The sequence below is a fragment of the Cebus imitator genome, unplaced genomic scaffold (genome assembly GCF_001604975.1).
Source record: "Cebus imitator isolate Cc_AM_T3 unplaced genomic scaffold, Cebus_imitator-1.0 Scaffold831, whole genome shotgun sequence".
In the NCBI taxonomy this organism is placed as follows: Eukaryota; Metazoa; Chordata; class Mammalia; order Primates; family Cebidae; genus Cebus; species Cebus imitator.
Window position 1 is genome coordinate 60,292 of NW_016108146.1, and position 13,720 is coordinate 74,011.

General features: G+C 50.9%; 1 pseudogene across 1 annotated transcript in view; it reads left to right on the top strand.

Annotated features, from left to right (window-relative positions):
* The window catches only part of LOC108297697, a 37,848-nt pseudogene that overhangs the window by 7,889 nt on the left and 16,239 nt on the right, over positions 1-13,720 (top strand). Inside the window, exons 5-11 of the transcript XR_001822300.2 lie at positions 1,326-1,443; positions 2,167-2,452; positions 4,088-4,217; positions 4,323-4,421; positions 5,347-5,421; positions 6,297-6,530; positions 6,942-7,007. The product of XR_001822300.2 is annotated as a TBC1 domain family member 9B-like (transcript). The remainder of the gene's footprint in view (positions 1-1,325; positions 1,444-2,166; positions 2,453-4,087; positions 4,218-4,322; positions 4,422-5,346; positions 5,422-6,296; positions 6,531-6,941; positions 7,008-13,720) is intronic.

The window sequence follows — 13,720 nt, forward strand, 5'->3', positions numbered from 1 at the left end:
TTTTTGAAACAGGATCTCCTTCTGTTGCCCACACTGGAGCTCAGTGGCATCATCCTAGCTCACTGCAACCTCCACCTACTGAGTTCAACCGATTCTTCCACCTCAGCCTCCTGAGTTGCTTGGACTACAGGTGCACAGCACCACACCTAGCTACTTTTTGTATTTTTTGTAGAGGCAGGGTCTCACTGTGGGGCCCAGGCTGGCCTTGAACTCCTGAACTCAAGTGATCTGCCCTCCTCAGCCTCCTAAAGTGCTGGGATTACAAGGTGTGAGCTACTGTGCCGTGGCCTATTTTTAATTTTTTTAGGAATTCCATACTCCTTCACCAGCAGCTGCACCATTTTATATTCCCACCAGCAATTCACAAGGGTTTCGATTTCTCTGCATCTCATCAACACTTGGTATATTCTGTTATTGTTGCTGTTATAGTGATGGGCATGAAGGTATCTAATTATGCTTTAGGTTAGCATTCCTGGCAGCTTTTGATTTTAAATCTAGGCATTCTTCTGGCCAAGTCAGATGGCTTTCTGTTTGCCTTAAAGGTCTTTTTAGCAGCTAGGGCTGTGTGTGGTCCTAGTGCTGTGCTGAGTGAGTGGCCTTGGTGTGGGGTTGTGGCCATGTGGCTCCCCTCCACATCAACTTGGTCATGCGTCCCACCTCCAACACTAGACACTGCTCCACAAAAGTGTGATGTGTTCATGTCCACCTTTTCTGGTTTCCCAGTACCTTCTGACCCAGTTTGAAGGAGCTGGTTGACTCTGTTAAATCCATTTCCTACAGATTGCCTTTTGAATTTCCTGGAATTGGGCAGAGGCAGTTTCTCATTACCGGATGCCTAACCCTCCTGGGGAGGCAGACTTACTTGTAGGAGGCCATTAATCTTCACCATGAGAACCTGAAAAATAAAAATAACAATGGCTGTAATCCCAGCACTTTGGGAGGCCAAGGCTGGTGGATCACCTGAGGTCAGGAGTTTGAGACCAGCCTGGCCAACATGGCAAAACCCCATCTCGACTAAAAATACAAAAAATTAGCCAGGTGTGGTGGCAGGCACCTGTAATCCCAGCTATTCAGGAGGCTGAGGCACGAGAACCACTTCAACCTGGGAGGTGGAGGTTGCAGTGAGCCAAGATAATGCCACTGCACTTCAGCCCCAGTGACAAGAGCGAAACTTCGTATCAAAAATAAATAAATAGCAACAACAACAAAAAGAAGTGATCATGTGGGCCCTTGCAGGGAGGGGGTAGCTGGGAAGGGTGGGGAGAGACAGTTTTATTTGCTGGCCAGTAGTGCAAGCCTTCACCAGCTGTCTCTGTGCCCGGCAGGCAATGAACATCGTGACCTCAGTGCTCTTGCTCTATGGCAGTGAGGAGGAGGCCTTCTGGCTCCTGGTGGCCCTGTGCGAGCGCATGCTGCCCGACTACTACAACACCAGGGTGGTGGGTGAGTGTCCCGGGTGCTGCCTTGCCTGAGTCTTCAGGTGCCTGGTGGTTCCATGAGGGTGGCAGCCCTTCCCAGGCCAAGATCCAGGCTTCACATGGGTTCCGTAGGAGTTAGAGGATAGTATTACATATTCAGTGGTTTGTAAAAGTCCCCTCAGAGCCCAAATTCCCATGTATCTAACTTTGTCAAGTTTTTGATTATAGAAAATTTCAAACATCAAAACTAAAGAATATATATCCCCCATGTAACCTGATGCTCAACTTTATTGAACTCACATCCAGTAAAATCTGTTATTAAATGGAAATGGACTTGTAAGAGTATTTAATCAAGTTCATATTCAAGTGTGTTATCCTGTCCTTCCCCTGCCGTCTGGTGTTTGGAGTTACCACTCTTGGGGTCCTTCAGAGTTGCATCTGTTCACAGTCATCAGAATTGGACACACAGCCAGTTTACCTCTCATGCCTTAGGGAGAAATTAGTATTTCCCCAAAATAAATTTCAAGTGTAGTGGAAGAAACAGTTATTTCACCCAGTGGTTTGGGAACTGTAGAGAGAAGACTTAAAGGGTTTTTTCATCCTTGTTTTCTCCCGGCACTCCAAGTTCCCTTCAGCCCTCACTGAAGAGCTGGCAGGGCTGGAGTGGCCAGGGCTGGTGGGCTTCAGGCCATGGCCCGCCCAGGCCATGGGGTGGGCTCACCTTCAACCTTGCTCATCCTGCCCACAGGAGCCCTGGTGGACCAAGGCATCTTCGAAGAGCTCACAAGAGACTTCCTGCCACAGCTCTCAGAGAAGATGCAGGACCTGGGGGTGATCTCCAGCATCTCGCTGTCCTGGTTCCTGACCCTCTTCCTCAGTGTCATGCCCTTCGAGAGTGCTGTGGTTATTGTCGACTGTTTCTTCTATGAGGGCATCAAGGTGATACTGCAGGTGGCCTTGGCCGTCCTGGACGCCAACATGGAGCAGCTGCTGGGCTGCAGCGATGAGGGCGAGGCCATGACTGTGCTGGGCAGGTGATGTGCTGGGCTTTTTCTCCTGCCGGGGGCTCACAGCAGACCCTCTCACCAGCCCTGGGCACTGTCCAGTCAGCATGCAGTGACTGTGCCCACCAAGTGCTAGGCCACAGCTGGACCCAGAGGTGCTCTGGGGTCAGGAGCCAGCTCCTTTCTAATGGGAAATGAAGCAGCACTCAGTGATAGGTGCTGGGAGGAATAAAGCAGGTGCTGTAGCCAGAGCGTTCTGGCTGAATAGCCGCCGCTCAAATGTGGGGATGGGGATGCTCCCAGAGGAAGCAGTGACCACAGATCCAGTGATCACAATTCCAGTTGGTGGCATAGCTGGACTTTTCCTATGTCTACCCGGTGGTCCCCATCATACCTCTCCAAGCTGAGCTGCAATTGCAGCCCCCATGCCCTGGAGGGAGTAGACCTGCCCTGGGCCCGCTGGTGATGTCCAGCTAGTCATGCCAAAGGCCTGGCATCATCCCAGCCCCTCCACCCCCTCTTTAGTCCCCACATCCCATCCCTTGCAGATTCCGTCTGGAATCCAGCCCCTGGCCTACCGTGGTGCAGCCCAAGCCTACCATGCCCTTTCCCTGGAGTTCCTTTTTCAGCTCTTTCACCTGCCTGCATCCCATAGGACTCTTATGAAACCTGGCCTTGCCCCTCCCCTGGGTCCTGTGTACAAAGGCACTGTCTGAGACCCCAGCCTGGCCTTCAAGCCCCGGCACCTCCTGGCTACACTCTGCCAGGCCCAGAGCTCTGCGGAAGCCCACCCTCCTACATATCTTATTTGCCTAGTCTGGAATGCACCCACCCTCCAGGAACAGAATGGAAATGCTGCCACTTGCCTGTGTCCAGGCCAGGTGATGCCTGGGTCCCTGTAGATCCAGCAGAGTTGGCACCTCCCTACTGTGGACCATAGTAGCTTTTGGCCCACGCTGATGTCAAGACACTCAGCCTGCAGCTGGAGTCTGTGGCTCGTTTTCCTGCCCCTTCCTACAACAGGCGGATCGGGCCTCCTCCAGAGTAGGGGTCTGACGGGGGGTAGGACCAAGGTCATGGGCATGAGGAATCAGCTACCTCCTCCCACCTGAGTGTCAGGCTTAGCCCAGAGAGCCAGGGAGGCCATGAGCTCTGGTGGGGCTAGGTCAGCTGACCCAGGTAGGGCTCCATCCCCAGGACTATGTCCCTGGAGAAGCTGATTTCCCTGGGCTGCAGCAGGCTTTCCCACCCCACTTCCCCCAGACCTTCTCCTGTGACTCAACCTTTGATTCTTCTTGGCCAAGGTGGGAAGATCCCACATCCCCAGGGCCCTGCTAAAGTGAGGAAGATTGTCATCCTTCTATCAGGGTAGGGTCTGGAGTTATAAAGGGTTCCTGCTCAAGGGACACTCCCCCCACCCCAGAAAACAGCCCAGCCTCCTCAGGGTTAATGCTCAGGCCTTGTGGGGGGCACTGCCCTGTAGAGCTCCAACTTGCTGGGGGCCCTGATGGGGCACACCTCTGCCCTCCTGGGGGGTGCCCAGTCCTCAGCATGCTCCTTGTTAGGAGAGTTGTGAAGATTGGGTCCCTCCGCATCACTCAGCTGTGGGAACGAGGCTCCCTTTGCCTGTGCGTGGTCTGGACTGTTGTCCTCTGCCCTTTGCAGATACCTGGATAATGTGGTCAATAAGCAGAGTGTCTCTCCTCCTATCCCACACCTCCATGCCTTGCTGACCAGCGGAGATGACCCCCCTGCAGAGGTGGACATCTTTGAGCTCCTGAAAGTGTCCTACGAGGTCAGCAGTCAGTGGGGCTAGTTTGGCCGGGCAGCTCCATCTGGTATGTGGGTTGGGTGGCTATGGGCAGGTGGCATCATCTCACAAAGTCACCTCTGCCTGTAGAAATTCAGCAGCCTGAGGGCTGAAGACATTGAGCAGATGCGGTTTAAACAGAGGCTGAAAGTGATCCAGTCCTTGGAGGACACAGCCAAGAGGAGTGTGGTATGGGTGCCGGCGGGGCTGGACGGGGGCTGGGCCTGGGGGCAGTGGTGCCCTTTTCACAGAGCAGGGTGGGTGCAGGGCTCCCCACACCCAGTCTCCTATACTGCTTGGTGTGTACGTCCTGGTAGGATTCATGGGACTGGGATACAGAGGTGTAGATGAGAAGGTGGGGAGAGGTCCCAGTTACTTTTCTCTGCTGATGGGCAAGTCACCAAGAAGTTTCTCAGACATCTCCCACTCTGAAGACCACATGCCCACTGGGCCAAGCCTTCCCAGCTTGGCTATGTCATGTGTTCCCTGTCCCACTCCCGGGTAACATCCCGCCACCCTTCTCACACCCCAGACACCATGTCTCTGCCACAAGCTCTGTCCATGTCTCTGGAGGGGACAGGCCCTCTCTGCCACCCTGTGCTCTAAGACCAGTTCATGGTCTCTGTCCCCAAAGGCAGGGACTTCTTCCATTGTTTTCATGTTTCCAACCTTCCTGCAGGCTTGTAGGACACTGTGAGGACATTGGGTCACAGCACCAGAGACTCACTGCTTCAGCCAATTAAAGCAAAGGAGCATTGGCTGGCAGGTTCTAGGCTCTTTCCGCAGAGCTGGCACCAGGGTCTCTGCAGGAATCCAGATGACAGGAGCTAAGTGAGCATCTCTCACCCTGCGACCTCTACTGCACGTTGAGGAGAGAAAGTTTCCCCAAAGCCCATCCTGAGAAGGAGCCCGGGAGTGTGAGCTGATGGTGGGTGGGGGGCCAGGGATGGGCTGTGGCCTCCCCCTCCTGAAGGGTCCGCCCTCAAGTGCTGGGCCACTTAGAGGGGGCTTCACACCCTTGCTCTCATTCACTGAGAATACTCTCACAGAGTGCTGTACTTCTGTGGCAGGAGCTTGCGATCCAGCCATACACCTTGTTTCTCCTTCCTTCTAGGTCTGAGCTATAACTGTGGACATCAGTTTCTCAAATGAAGAGTTGGAGGACCTTTACATGGTGTTTAAGGTGACAGCCCAGAGCCAGGGCAGGACCCCTTCCAGAAAATAGATTTAAGTGTATCCCCCAGGTGCATCCTCAGATGCAGTTACCCTGAATCTCATGTGGTACAATCACATCCTTCTTGGAGTTTAGGCAGGGCCTCTTAAATGGCAGAAAATCCACTTGTCATCTTACACAGAAGAGGGAATGCATTGCCCTTGTAACTGAAAAGTCTAGCAATGCACAGCTTTAGACATGGCTGGACCCAGGTGCCCAAATGTGCCCTCAGGCTCCCCCACCTCTGATGTCCTCTGCACTGCTCTTTCTACACCAAGGCAGGACTGTCATCACAGCTCCAGGACCACTCTTCTCAGGAATCCCAGTGCAAGAGAATTTTTTCTTGTGCTTTTAGCAAAAGACCCAGCCTTGATGGTTGAAATGACCGCCTTTCTGTTCTTGTTGCCAGTTCCCATCCACCTTTCCAGCTGCCTCAGGTTCAGTGCTGAAGGTGGCCGCTGTGCTCTGATCCTCGTGTCACAACACTTGAGCCAGCTCTGCTCGCCTCCTGGAGAGGTCATAGGAGCAAGAGCAAGTCTCAAGCCTCTTGTTTCCCTGGAGCCCTGACAGGAATGCTCAGCCCTTCTCTGGGGCCAACAGACCAGCTCTGCCCCCTGCAGGCTGCTGAGGGCTGTATTTTTCAGCCGACCCTCTCCCCATCTGTTATGAGGGGCTGAAGATACCCTGAGAGTTTCTGGGAGGTGCTGCAGTTTCTGGCCAGTGCTCACCACCTCAGGGCTCTGCAGGGTTGGACGGAGGGGGAGGGTGGATGCACCACCAGCCTATAGGTCCCCTCAATCCTCGGGCTTAGTGGCTGGGCCATCTCACCACACCATGTCCCACATGCCAAGCACCTGACTAGCCAGTACTGGGAGTGCAGCCGCAAGGTGGCTGGCCATCGGGATCCCAGCCTGCCCTTCCTGGAGCAGTATGGGATTGATGCCAGTCAGTTCCAGGAACTCTTTGCCAGGCTGACACCCTGGGCCTGTGGCTCCCACATGCCTGTGCTGGCAGGGCACATGTGCCAGCTCCTGGAGAAAACAAGGACTCGCTGATGAACTTCAAGGAGTTTGTGGTGGGGATGAGTGAGTGCCTGCAGGGGCTACCAGGGGCCTGACCCTCCCTCACCCTTTCCCAGGAAGGCTTCCAAATGCCAGCATCTCTGGTCTGTCCCTACTGCATCAAGCTGGGGCAGCTTGAGCCCCTGGCCCTAGATGCAGGAAGAACAGTTTACCCATGGAAGCTAAGTTGGGGTCCAGCAGGAGCCTTGTCCCCCTACCCCATGCAGTCTGGGGCTGCTAGAAACTGGTCTGCCAGCCCCAGGGAAGGGCTGAGCCTTCCCAACAGGGTGCCAGGGAGACAGGAGGCCTGGGACTCGCCCCGTGACCTCTCCAGGAGGGAGTCAGGCTGCACAGGCTTTGAAGAGGGTCCCACTCAGACCCCCTGCAAGGGGCTCTGCAGCCATCTTGCCAGCCCCTCCCTGGCCTTCTCCACAGGCAGGATGTACCACAGGGACCTGACAGAGAAGCTCAAGGTGCTCTACAAGCTACACCTTCCCCCAGGTGAGAAAGTGCCCACTCCCCACACCCAAGAAATTTTGTGTTTTTAATAGAGATGGGTTTCTCCATGTTGGTCAGACTGCTCTCAAACTCTCTACCTCAGGTGATCCGCCCATGTCGGCCTCCCAAAGTGCCGGGATTACAGACATGAGCCACCACGCCCAGCAAGATATTGTTATTTTAGGCGCCTAAAGTTTTGTGGTTATATATTATGAAGTAAGAGTAACTTAAATATCCTCCTTTCCTTCTAGCTTTTTGAATCTCTTACTCACCAAACCTAGTCTCTCTCAGAAGACCTTCTCTGCCTTAATGTTTTCCCCATGGACCCAGCGAGAGGTAGGTTGGGTTTTCTTCCTACTCCTCATGGCTACTCAGAGACCACTTCTTCTATTTCTTCTCCTTTTTCTTCTTCTATTTCTTCTTCCCCTTCTTCTTCCTCCTTTTTCTTTTCCTACTTCTTCCTCCTCTTTCTCCTCCTCATCCTTTTTACTCCTCTTCCTCCTCCTCCTTCTCTTTTTCAACAGAGTCTCACCTCCCCAGCTCAAGTGATTCTCCTCCTTCTGCTGCTGCTGCTGCCTCATCTTTTGTTTCTGCTTCTGCTTCTTCTGTTTCTGCTGCTGCTGCTTCTTTCTTCTTCTCCATCTACTTCTTCTCCTCCTTCTCCTTCTCTTTCTACTCCTCCTTCTTCTCCTCCTTCTTCTCTTCCTCCCCCTCCTCCTTCTCCTACTCCTCCTTTTCCTCCTCCTCCTTTACCTCCTCCTCCTCCTTCTTCTCCTCCTCCTTTTTCTTCTTTTTCTCCTCCTTCTCCTTCTTCTACTCCTTCTCCTTCTTCTCCTCCTTCTATTTCTTCTCCTCCTTCTCCATTTCCTTCTCCTCCTCCTCCTTCTCTTCTTCTCCTCCTTCTTCTCCTCCTTTTCTTCTCCTTCTCCTCTTGCTTCTCCTCCTCCTCCTTCTTCTCCTCCTCTCCTCCTCCTCCTTCTCTTTCTACTCCTCCTCCTTCTCCTCCTCATTTTTCTCTTTCTCCTCCTCCTCCTTCTTCTCTTCCTCCCCCTCCTCCTTCCCCTCCTCCTCCTTTTCCTCCTCCTCCTTTACCTCCTCCTCCTTCTCCTTCTCCTCCTTCCTCCTTCTCTTCTTCTCCTCCTTCTTCTCTTCCTCCTTTTCTTCTTCTCCTTCTCCTTCTCCTCTTCTTCCTCCTCTTCCTTCTCCCCCTTCTCCTCCTTCTCCTTCTTATTCTTCTCCTCCTCCTTCTCCTTCTTATTCTTCTCTTCCTCCTTCTCCTCCTCCTTCTCCTCCTCCTCCTTCTCCTTCTCTTCCTCCTCCTCCTTCCTCTTCCTCCTCCTCCTCTTTCTTTTCAACAGAGTCTCACCTCCCCAGGCTTATGTGAGTCTCACCTCCTCCCACCTCAGCTTCCAGAGTAGCCAAAACCACAGGCGCATGGTTTTTTATTTTTTTATTTTTTGAAGAGACGGGGGTCTCAGTATGTCATCAGCCCAGCCTCAATCTCCTGGGCTCAAATGATCCTTCTGCCTTGGCCTCCCAAAATGTTGAGATTACAGCTATAAAGCACTCTGCCCACCCTCCTTTTTCATCTTCTTTTTTTTTTTTTTTAATTTTTTGTGATGGAGTTTTGCCCTTGTTGCCTAGGCTGGAGTGCAATGGCTCTATCTTGGCTCACCACAACCTCTGCCTCCCAGGTTCAAGCAATTCTCCTGCCTTAGCCTCTTGAGTAACAGTGATCGTAGGCATGCACCACAACGCCCAGGTAATTTTTTGTATTTTTAGTAGAGATGGGGTTTCTCCATGTTGGTCAGACTGTTCTTGAACTCCCGACCTCAGGTGATCCACCACCTCAGCCTTCAAAAGTGCTGGGATTATAGGTGTGAGCCACCGTGCTGGCCTTTTCATCTTCTTTAGCTAACCTAAGTGTCTCTGTGTTCTCTAGGAATCTATTCCCTTGGAGACTCAATCTCCTACGTGACTACTGGAAGTCCTGGGATCTTTTTAGGATTCCCTCTCTAAGGGCCATTCACAAAGTGGTAAGTTCATTTGCCCACAGTCCATAATTCACATTGCAACCAATAGTGAAGCCAAATACCTGTGCCTGGATCTCCCTGCAACCACATTCATCCTTACCTTGCATACATTTCCTTCACTATACGAGGACAAGAACACTATTGAGCTAATCAATGTGCATGATCTCTGTTCAAAGTAAGACACATAATAAATAACTCCCACCAAGATGCTGTTAAAAGTAGTTGTCTTCAAATCTAATGTATATGAATGTTCATACTTCTGTTTATTCTAAAACTACCTAATTAGAGACTTCCCAGTATCTCGCAATTCCTCAACAAGTCATAGAGAGCCCAAGAATAAATTATTCAAAAATAATTAGCAAAAGGCTTTACCTTGCTTTATCATTTAGTTGATGATCTTTTCCAGTTTAATTAGTCTCACTGATATAGAAATTTTTGAAGAGGCCTCTTTGGGTTAAGAACAAGGCTCTTGGCCAGGCACAGTGGCTCATGCCTATAATCACATCACTTTGGGAGGCTGAGATGGGCAGATCACAAGGTCAGGAGATCAAGACTATTCTTGCCAACATGGTGAAACTCCATCTCTACTAAAAATACAAAAAAGTTAGCTGGGTGAGGTGGTGCACCCCTGTAGTCCCAGCTACTAGGGAGGCTGAGGCAGGACAATTGCTTGAACCCAGGAGATGGAGATTGCAGTGAGCCGAGATCACGCCACTGCCCTACAGCCTGGGCAACAGTACAGAGCTCCATTTCAAATGGAAAAAAAAAAAAAAAAAAGAACAAGAGTCTTTCTTTCTAACTGCTCTAGAGCAGAAGAAAAAGAAGAAGAAAGAACAAGGCTTATTTTAGGAATCTTTTAGATATGACTAGAACATGGCACAAGGAAAACTTTCTTTTTTATACAATAAATATATTTTGGCCAGGCGCGGTGGCTCATGCCTGCAATTCCAGCACTTTGGGAGGCTGAGACAGGCAGATTACCTAAGGTCAGGAATTCAAGACCAGCCTTGCCAACATGGTGAAACCCTGTCTCTACTAAAAATACAGAAATTAGTTGGACATGGTGATGTGCACCTATAATCCCAGCTACTCAGGAGGCTGAAACATGAAAACCACTTGAATCCGGGAGGCAGAGGTGGCAGTAAGCCAAGATTGTGCTCCAGTCTGGGCAAAAGAGAAAGACTGCATCTCAAATAAATAAATAAATAAATAAATAAAAAGAACAGAAAAAGTCCTTCAAATTCAGCCATCTACATGATGCCTGAATTTTTGCTATATCCCTAGCCAACTTGCTTTTCATTCTATGTCTGCACAGTAACATGATTATAAATGGTATCCCAGTTATATCGCAATGAAAAATGTCTACCTGTAACATTCACTATTTCTTGCAGGCACCTATAGACCTGTGGAAAGGGTGAAAAGTTCATAAGATTCTACCGTCTATTTGATATTATTTATTTTTGAGTCAGGGTCTTGCTCTGTCATCCAGGTTGGAGTTCAGTGGCATGATCATAGGTCACTGCAGCCTCAGTCTCTTGGGCTCAAGCAGTTCTGCTGCAGCCTCTCAAGTAACTAGGACTACAGATTTGCACCACCACACTTGACTATTTTTCCCCCATAGAGATGGAGGTCTCACTATGTTAGCCAGTCTGGTCTCAAACTCTTGGCCTAGAGTGATCTCCCACCTTGGCCTCCCAAACGGATGATGGGATTACAGGCCTGAGCCACACCTGGCCATCTACTCTCTAAATGCTAGTTAACTGCTTTGATGGCCTAGGCAAGGTGGCTCACACCTGTAATCCCAGCACTTTAGGAGTCTGAGTCAGGCAGATCATGAGATCAGGAGTTTGAGACCACGCTGACCAACATAGTGAAATCTGTCTCTACTAAAAATACAAAAAAATTAGCTCAGCGTGGTGGCGGGTGCCTATAATCCAAACTACTTGGGAGGCTGAGGCAGGAGAATCACTTGAACCAAGGAGGCAGAGGTTGCAGTGAGCCGAGACTGTGCTACTGCACTCCAACCCCAGGCAACAGTGCAAGACTCTGATTCAAAAAAAAAAAAAAAAATCTGCTTTTTGGAAAGCTAAAGAGTAAACTGTAAATAAAGATTAGGCCTAATTTGTTTTTTGAGACCAAGTCTCACTCTGTTGCCCAGGCTGGAGTGCAGTGGCATGAGGATTACAGGTGCCTGCCACCATGCCAAGCTAATTTTTGTGCACCGGTGGACTCCAGCATGGGTTACAGAGTGAGACTCCATCTCAAAAAAAGAAAATTAATGAAATGAAGGAGAAAAGGTCTGAGAGAAGGGGCAACAGATGAGCTAAAAAGGACATGGCTGGCCAGACGTGCTCCCACATGGGGCACCCAGACAATGCCAGACTGTAATCAGGCTTTAAAGCCAGAAGCCTCACGGCCACTTCTGTCCAAAATAAAGAACACAGGAAAGGACAGAGGAACCAAAATCAAAGTGGGACAGGAAAAAGACAGGAAGTTGAATCTAGACCAAGGGAGACTCACCCACAAGTCAGGTCTAAGTGATGCTGATGGATCTTAATTTGTGAGAAGCAGAATGGATAACGACCTCTGTTCCCTGCAGACTGGCCAGAGGCAGAGGCTTTTCCCAGCCCAGAGCCACAGGGAGGCTCAGACAGCTCCCCATGCCCAGAGGTGAAGGACTTCCTGGGCAGAGCCAGGACAGGTGATCTGGCCCAGGTCACACTGACGCCACTGAGATATGGCAGGCTCCCATCTGATGGGCGGCTGTGGATTCCCCCAGGGTCTACCCATTAATGCCCTGCCCCTGAGTGACCTGGGAGGAGGAAGCTGGGTGGGACCTGGGGGACTTGAGGCCTAAATGAAGTCACACTGGGCTCTTTAAACCACCCAGCCCCCTTTATGGGCACAGGAGGAATCCTGGCTGCTCACAGCAGAAGCCAGAGTCATGCATGGGTGGGGGGCTGAGGGAGAGCTGGGTGGTGAATAAATGCTCCAAGGAAGGGGGGCTTAGGGCTGATGGAAAATAATCCCATGCCTGATGAATGGGGGCACAGGTCCTGAGTAGGTGGAAGGGGGAATTGGAGAGAAGAATGAAACTTCCCAGGGAACAGGAGACAGAGTGAAGCCCAGGTGTGAAGAAGCTGGGGCTGCCTCTGAGCTGCCTCCCTCAGCCTGTGCTGCTGCCCTGCATGACAGCCATGAGCATCAACTCTGTCCTGCAGGAGGAGGGTGGGCACAGAGGTTAGGCAGTGTACCCCAAGTCACACAGCTCACGGGGGCAGAGCTGAGAACCCAGCCTCCTGTGTCCCCACAGCGTGCCTCTGGCTGTTCCCCCACATCTGCCCTGTGCTGGTGCCAGGCCCAGGCTCATCAGGAGATTTGGCCTCCTTTATTTCCCAGTTGGCATTTGAAGTGAACTTAATGAGATCCAGCCCTTTATGCCAGAATAAAAACGGGCCAAACCCTTCTAAACTGCCCAAATTTCCAGTGCTGGGTTACAGCAGCAAATCATTCCAAGAGCTCAGGGCTGGAGTTTGGCTGGGCATGGACCTCGTCTTTCTGATGATTGTTTCTGATGTGTTTTTGTTGGTTCCACTTTTCTACCCTTGCCTGGCTGGTGGGTCCTGGGAGGCTGGCCAGCTGCACTCTCTCCCCAGGCAGAGACTGGACCCCAAAGGAAGGTGGAGGGTCTCTGCACCCTGCTGTCACTCCCAGTACCCTCACACTGCCATCCTGGGTGGTGGCATCCAGGGCCCACTGCCCCCAGACCAGGTCTGTATGTCACCCCTCACACCCTGACACTCCAAGTGCTTTCACGTGCTCCTGGCTCCCAGGCCTTTGCATAGGCTGTTCCCTGCACCTGGAATGCCTTTCCCAGATCTTCTCCATCTGGAGAAATCCTGCTCATCCCCCAGGCCCAAGGATGGAGGGAGAGGAGGGAATTAATACATTTTTCCCTGACCTGTGCCAAGGGCCGTGCTGGGAGGTGAGCACCTCCTATAAGTCCCAACACAGCCCTGCACCAATCACACAGAGGGGCTTCACAAGACCATTTCACAGATGGAGAAACTGAGGCCCTGAGACATTGAGTGATTTCCCAAAGTCTCCTCATGGTCAGCAGCAGGGCTGAAATAACTCTGACCAGACTTATTTGCCACCTCTGATCCCAGGAATCCTCTCTACCCCTTTGAATGGAATCACCCCTTCTTCCAGGGCACCACTGAGCCTCCTTCCTGGTGGGCATTCCTGCCTGTCCACACTGTCCCTGACAGACCCCTCCTCCAGAAGAGGAGCAGACTGGGTTCCTCTTGCTCATTTCCCCCAACATCCTGATTTCTGTAAATTCATTTCATCCAATGTATAACTGTAAACTGTTTCATATCAATTTTGGAACTTATAAATTTAAATCCTACAAAAACAATAGGTTGATTCAGACTGCAGTCCAGGGCGACCTTAAATTAGGAAGTGACACTATGTTATTAAACAAAATTATAGGAATCATTTATTATATGCGAATTACATACTATAAGTGCCAGGCATTAATGCATTTGTTTTGTATGAATTACCTTAAACCTCACAACCACAACCCTCCCTATGAGGTGGAGCCTATGATTTCCTCATTTTTCAGTTGAAGAAACACATGTTACTTTCAGCCAGCCATTCTTCTACCCTAATTCCAAAAAA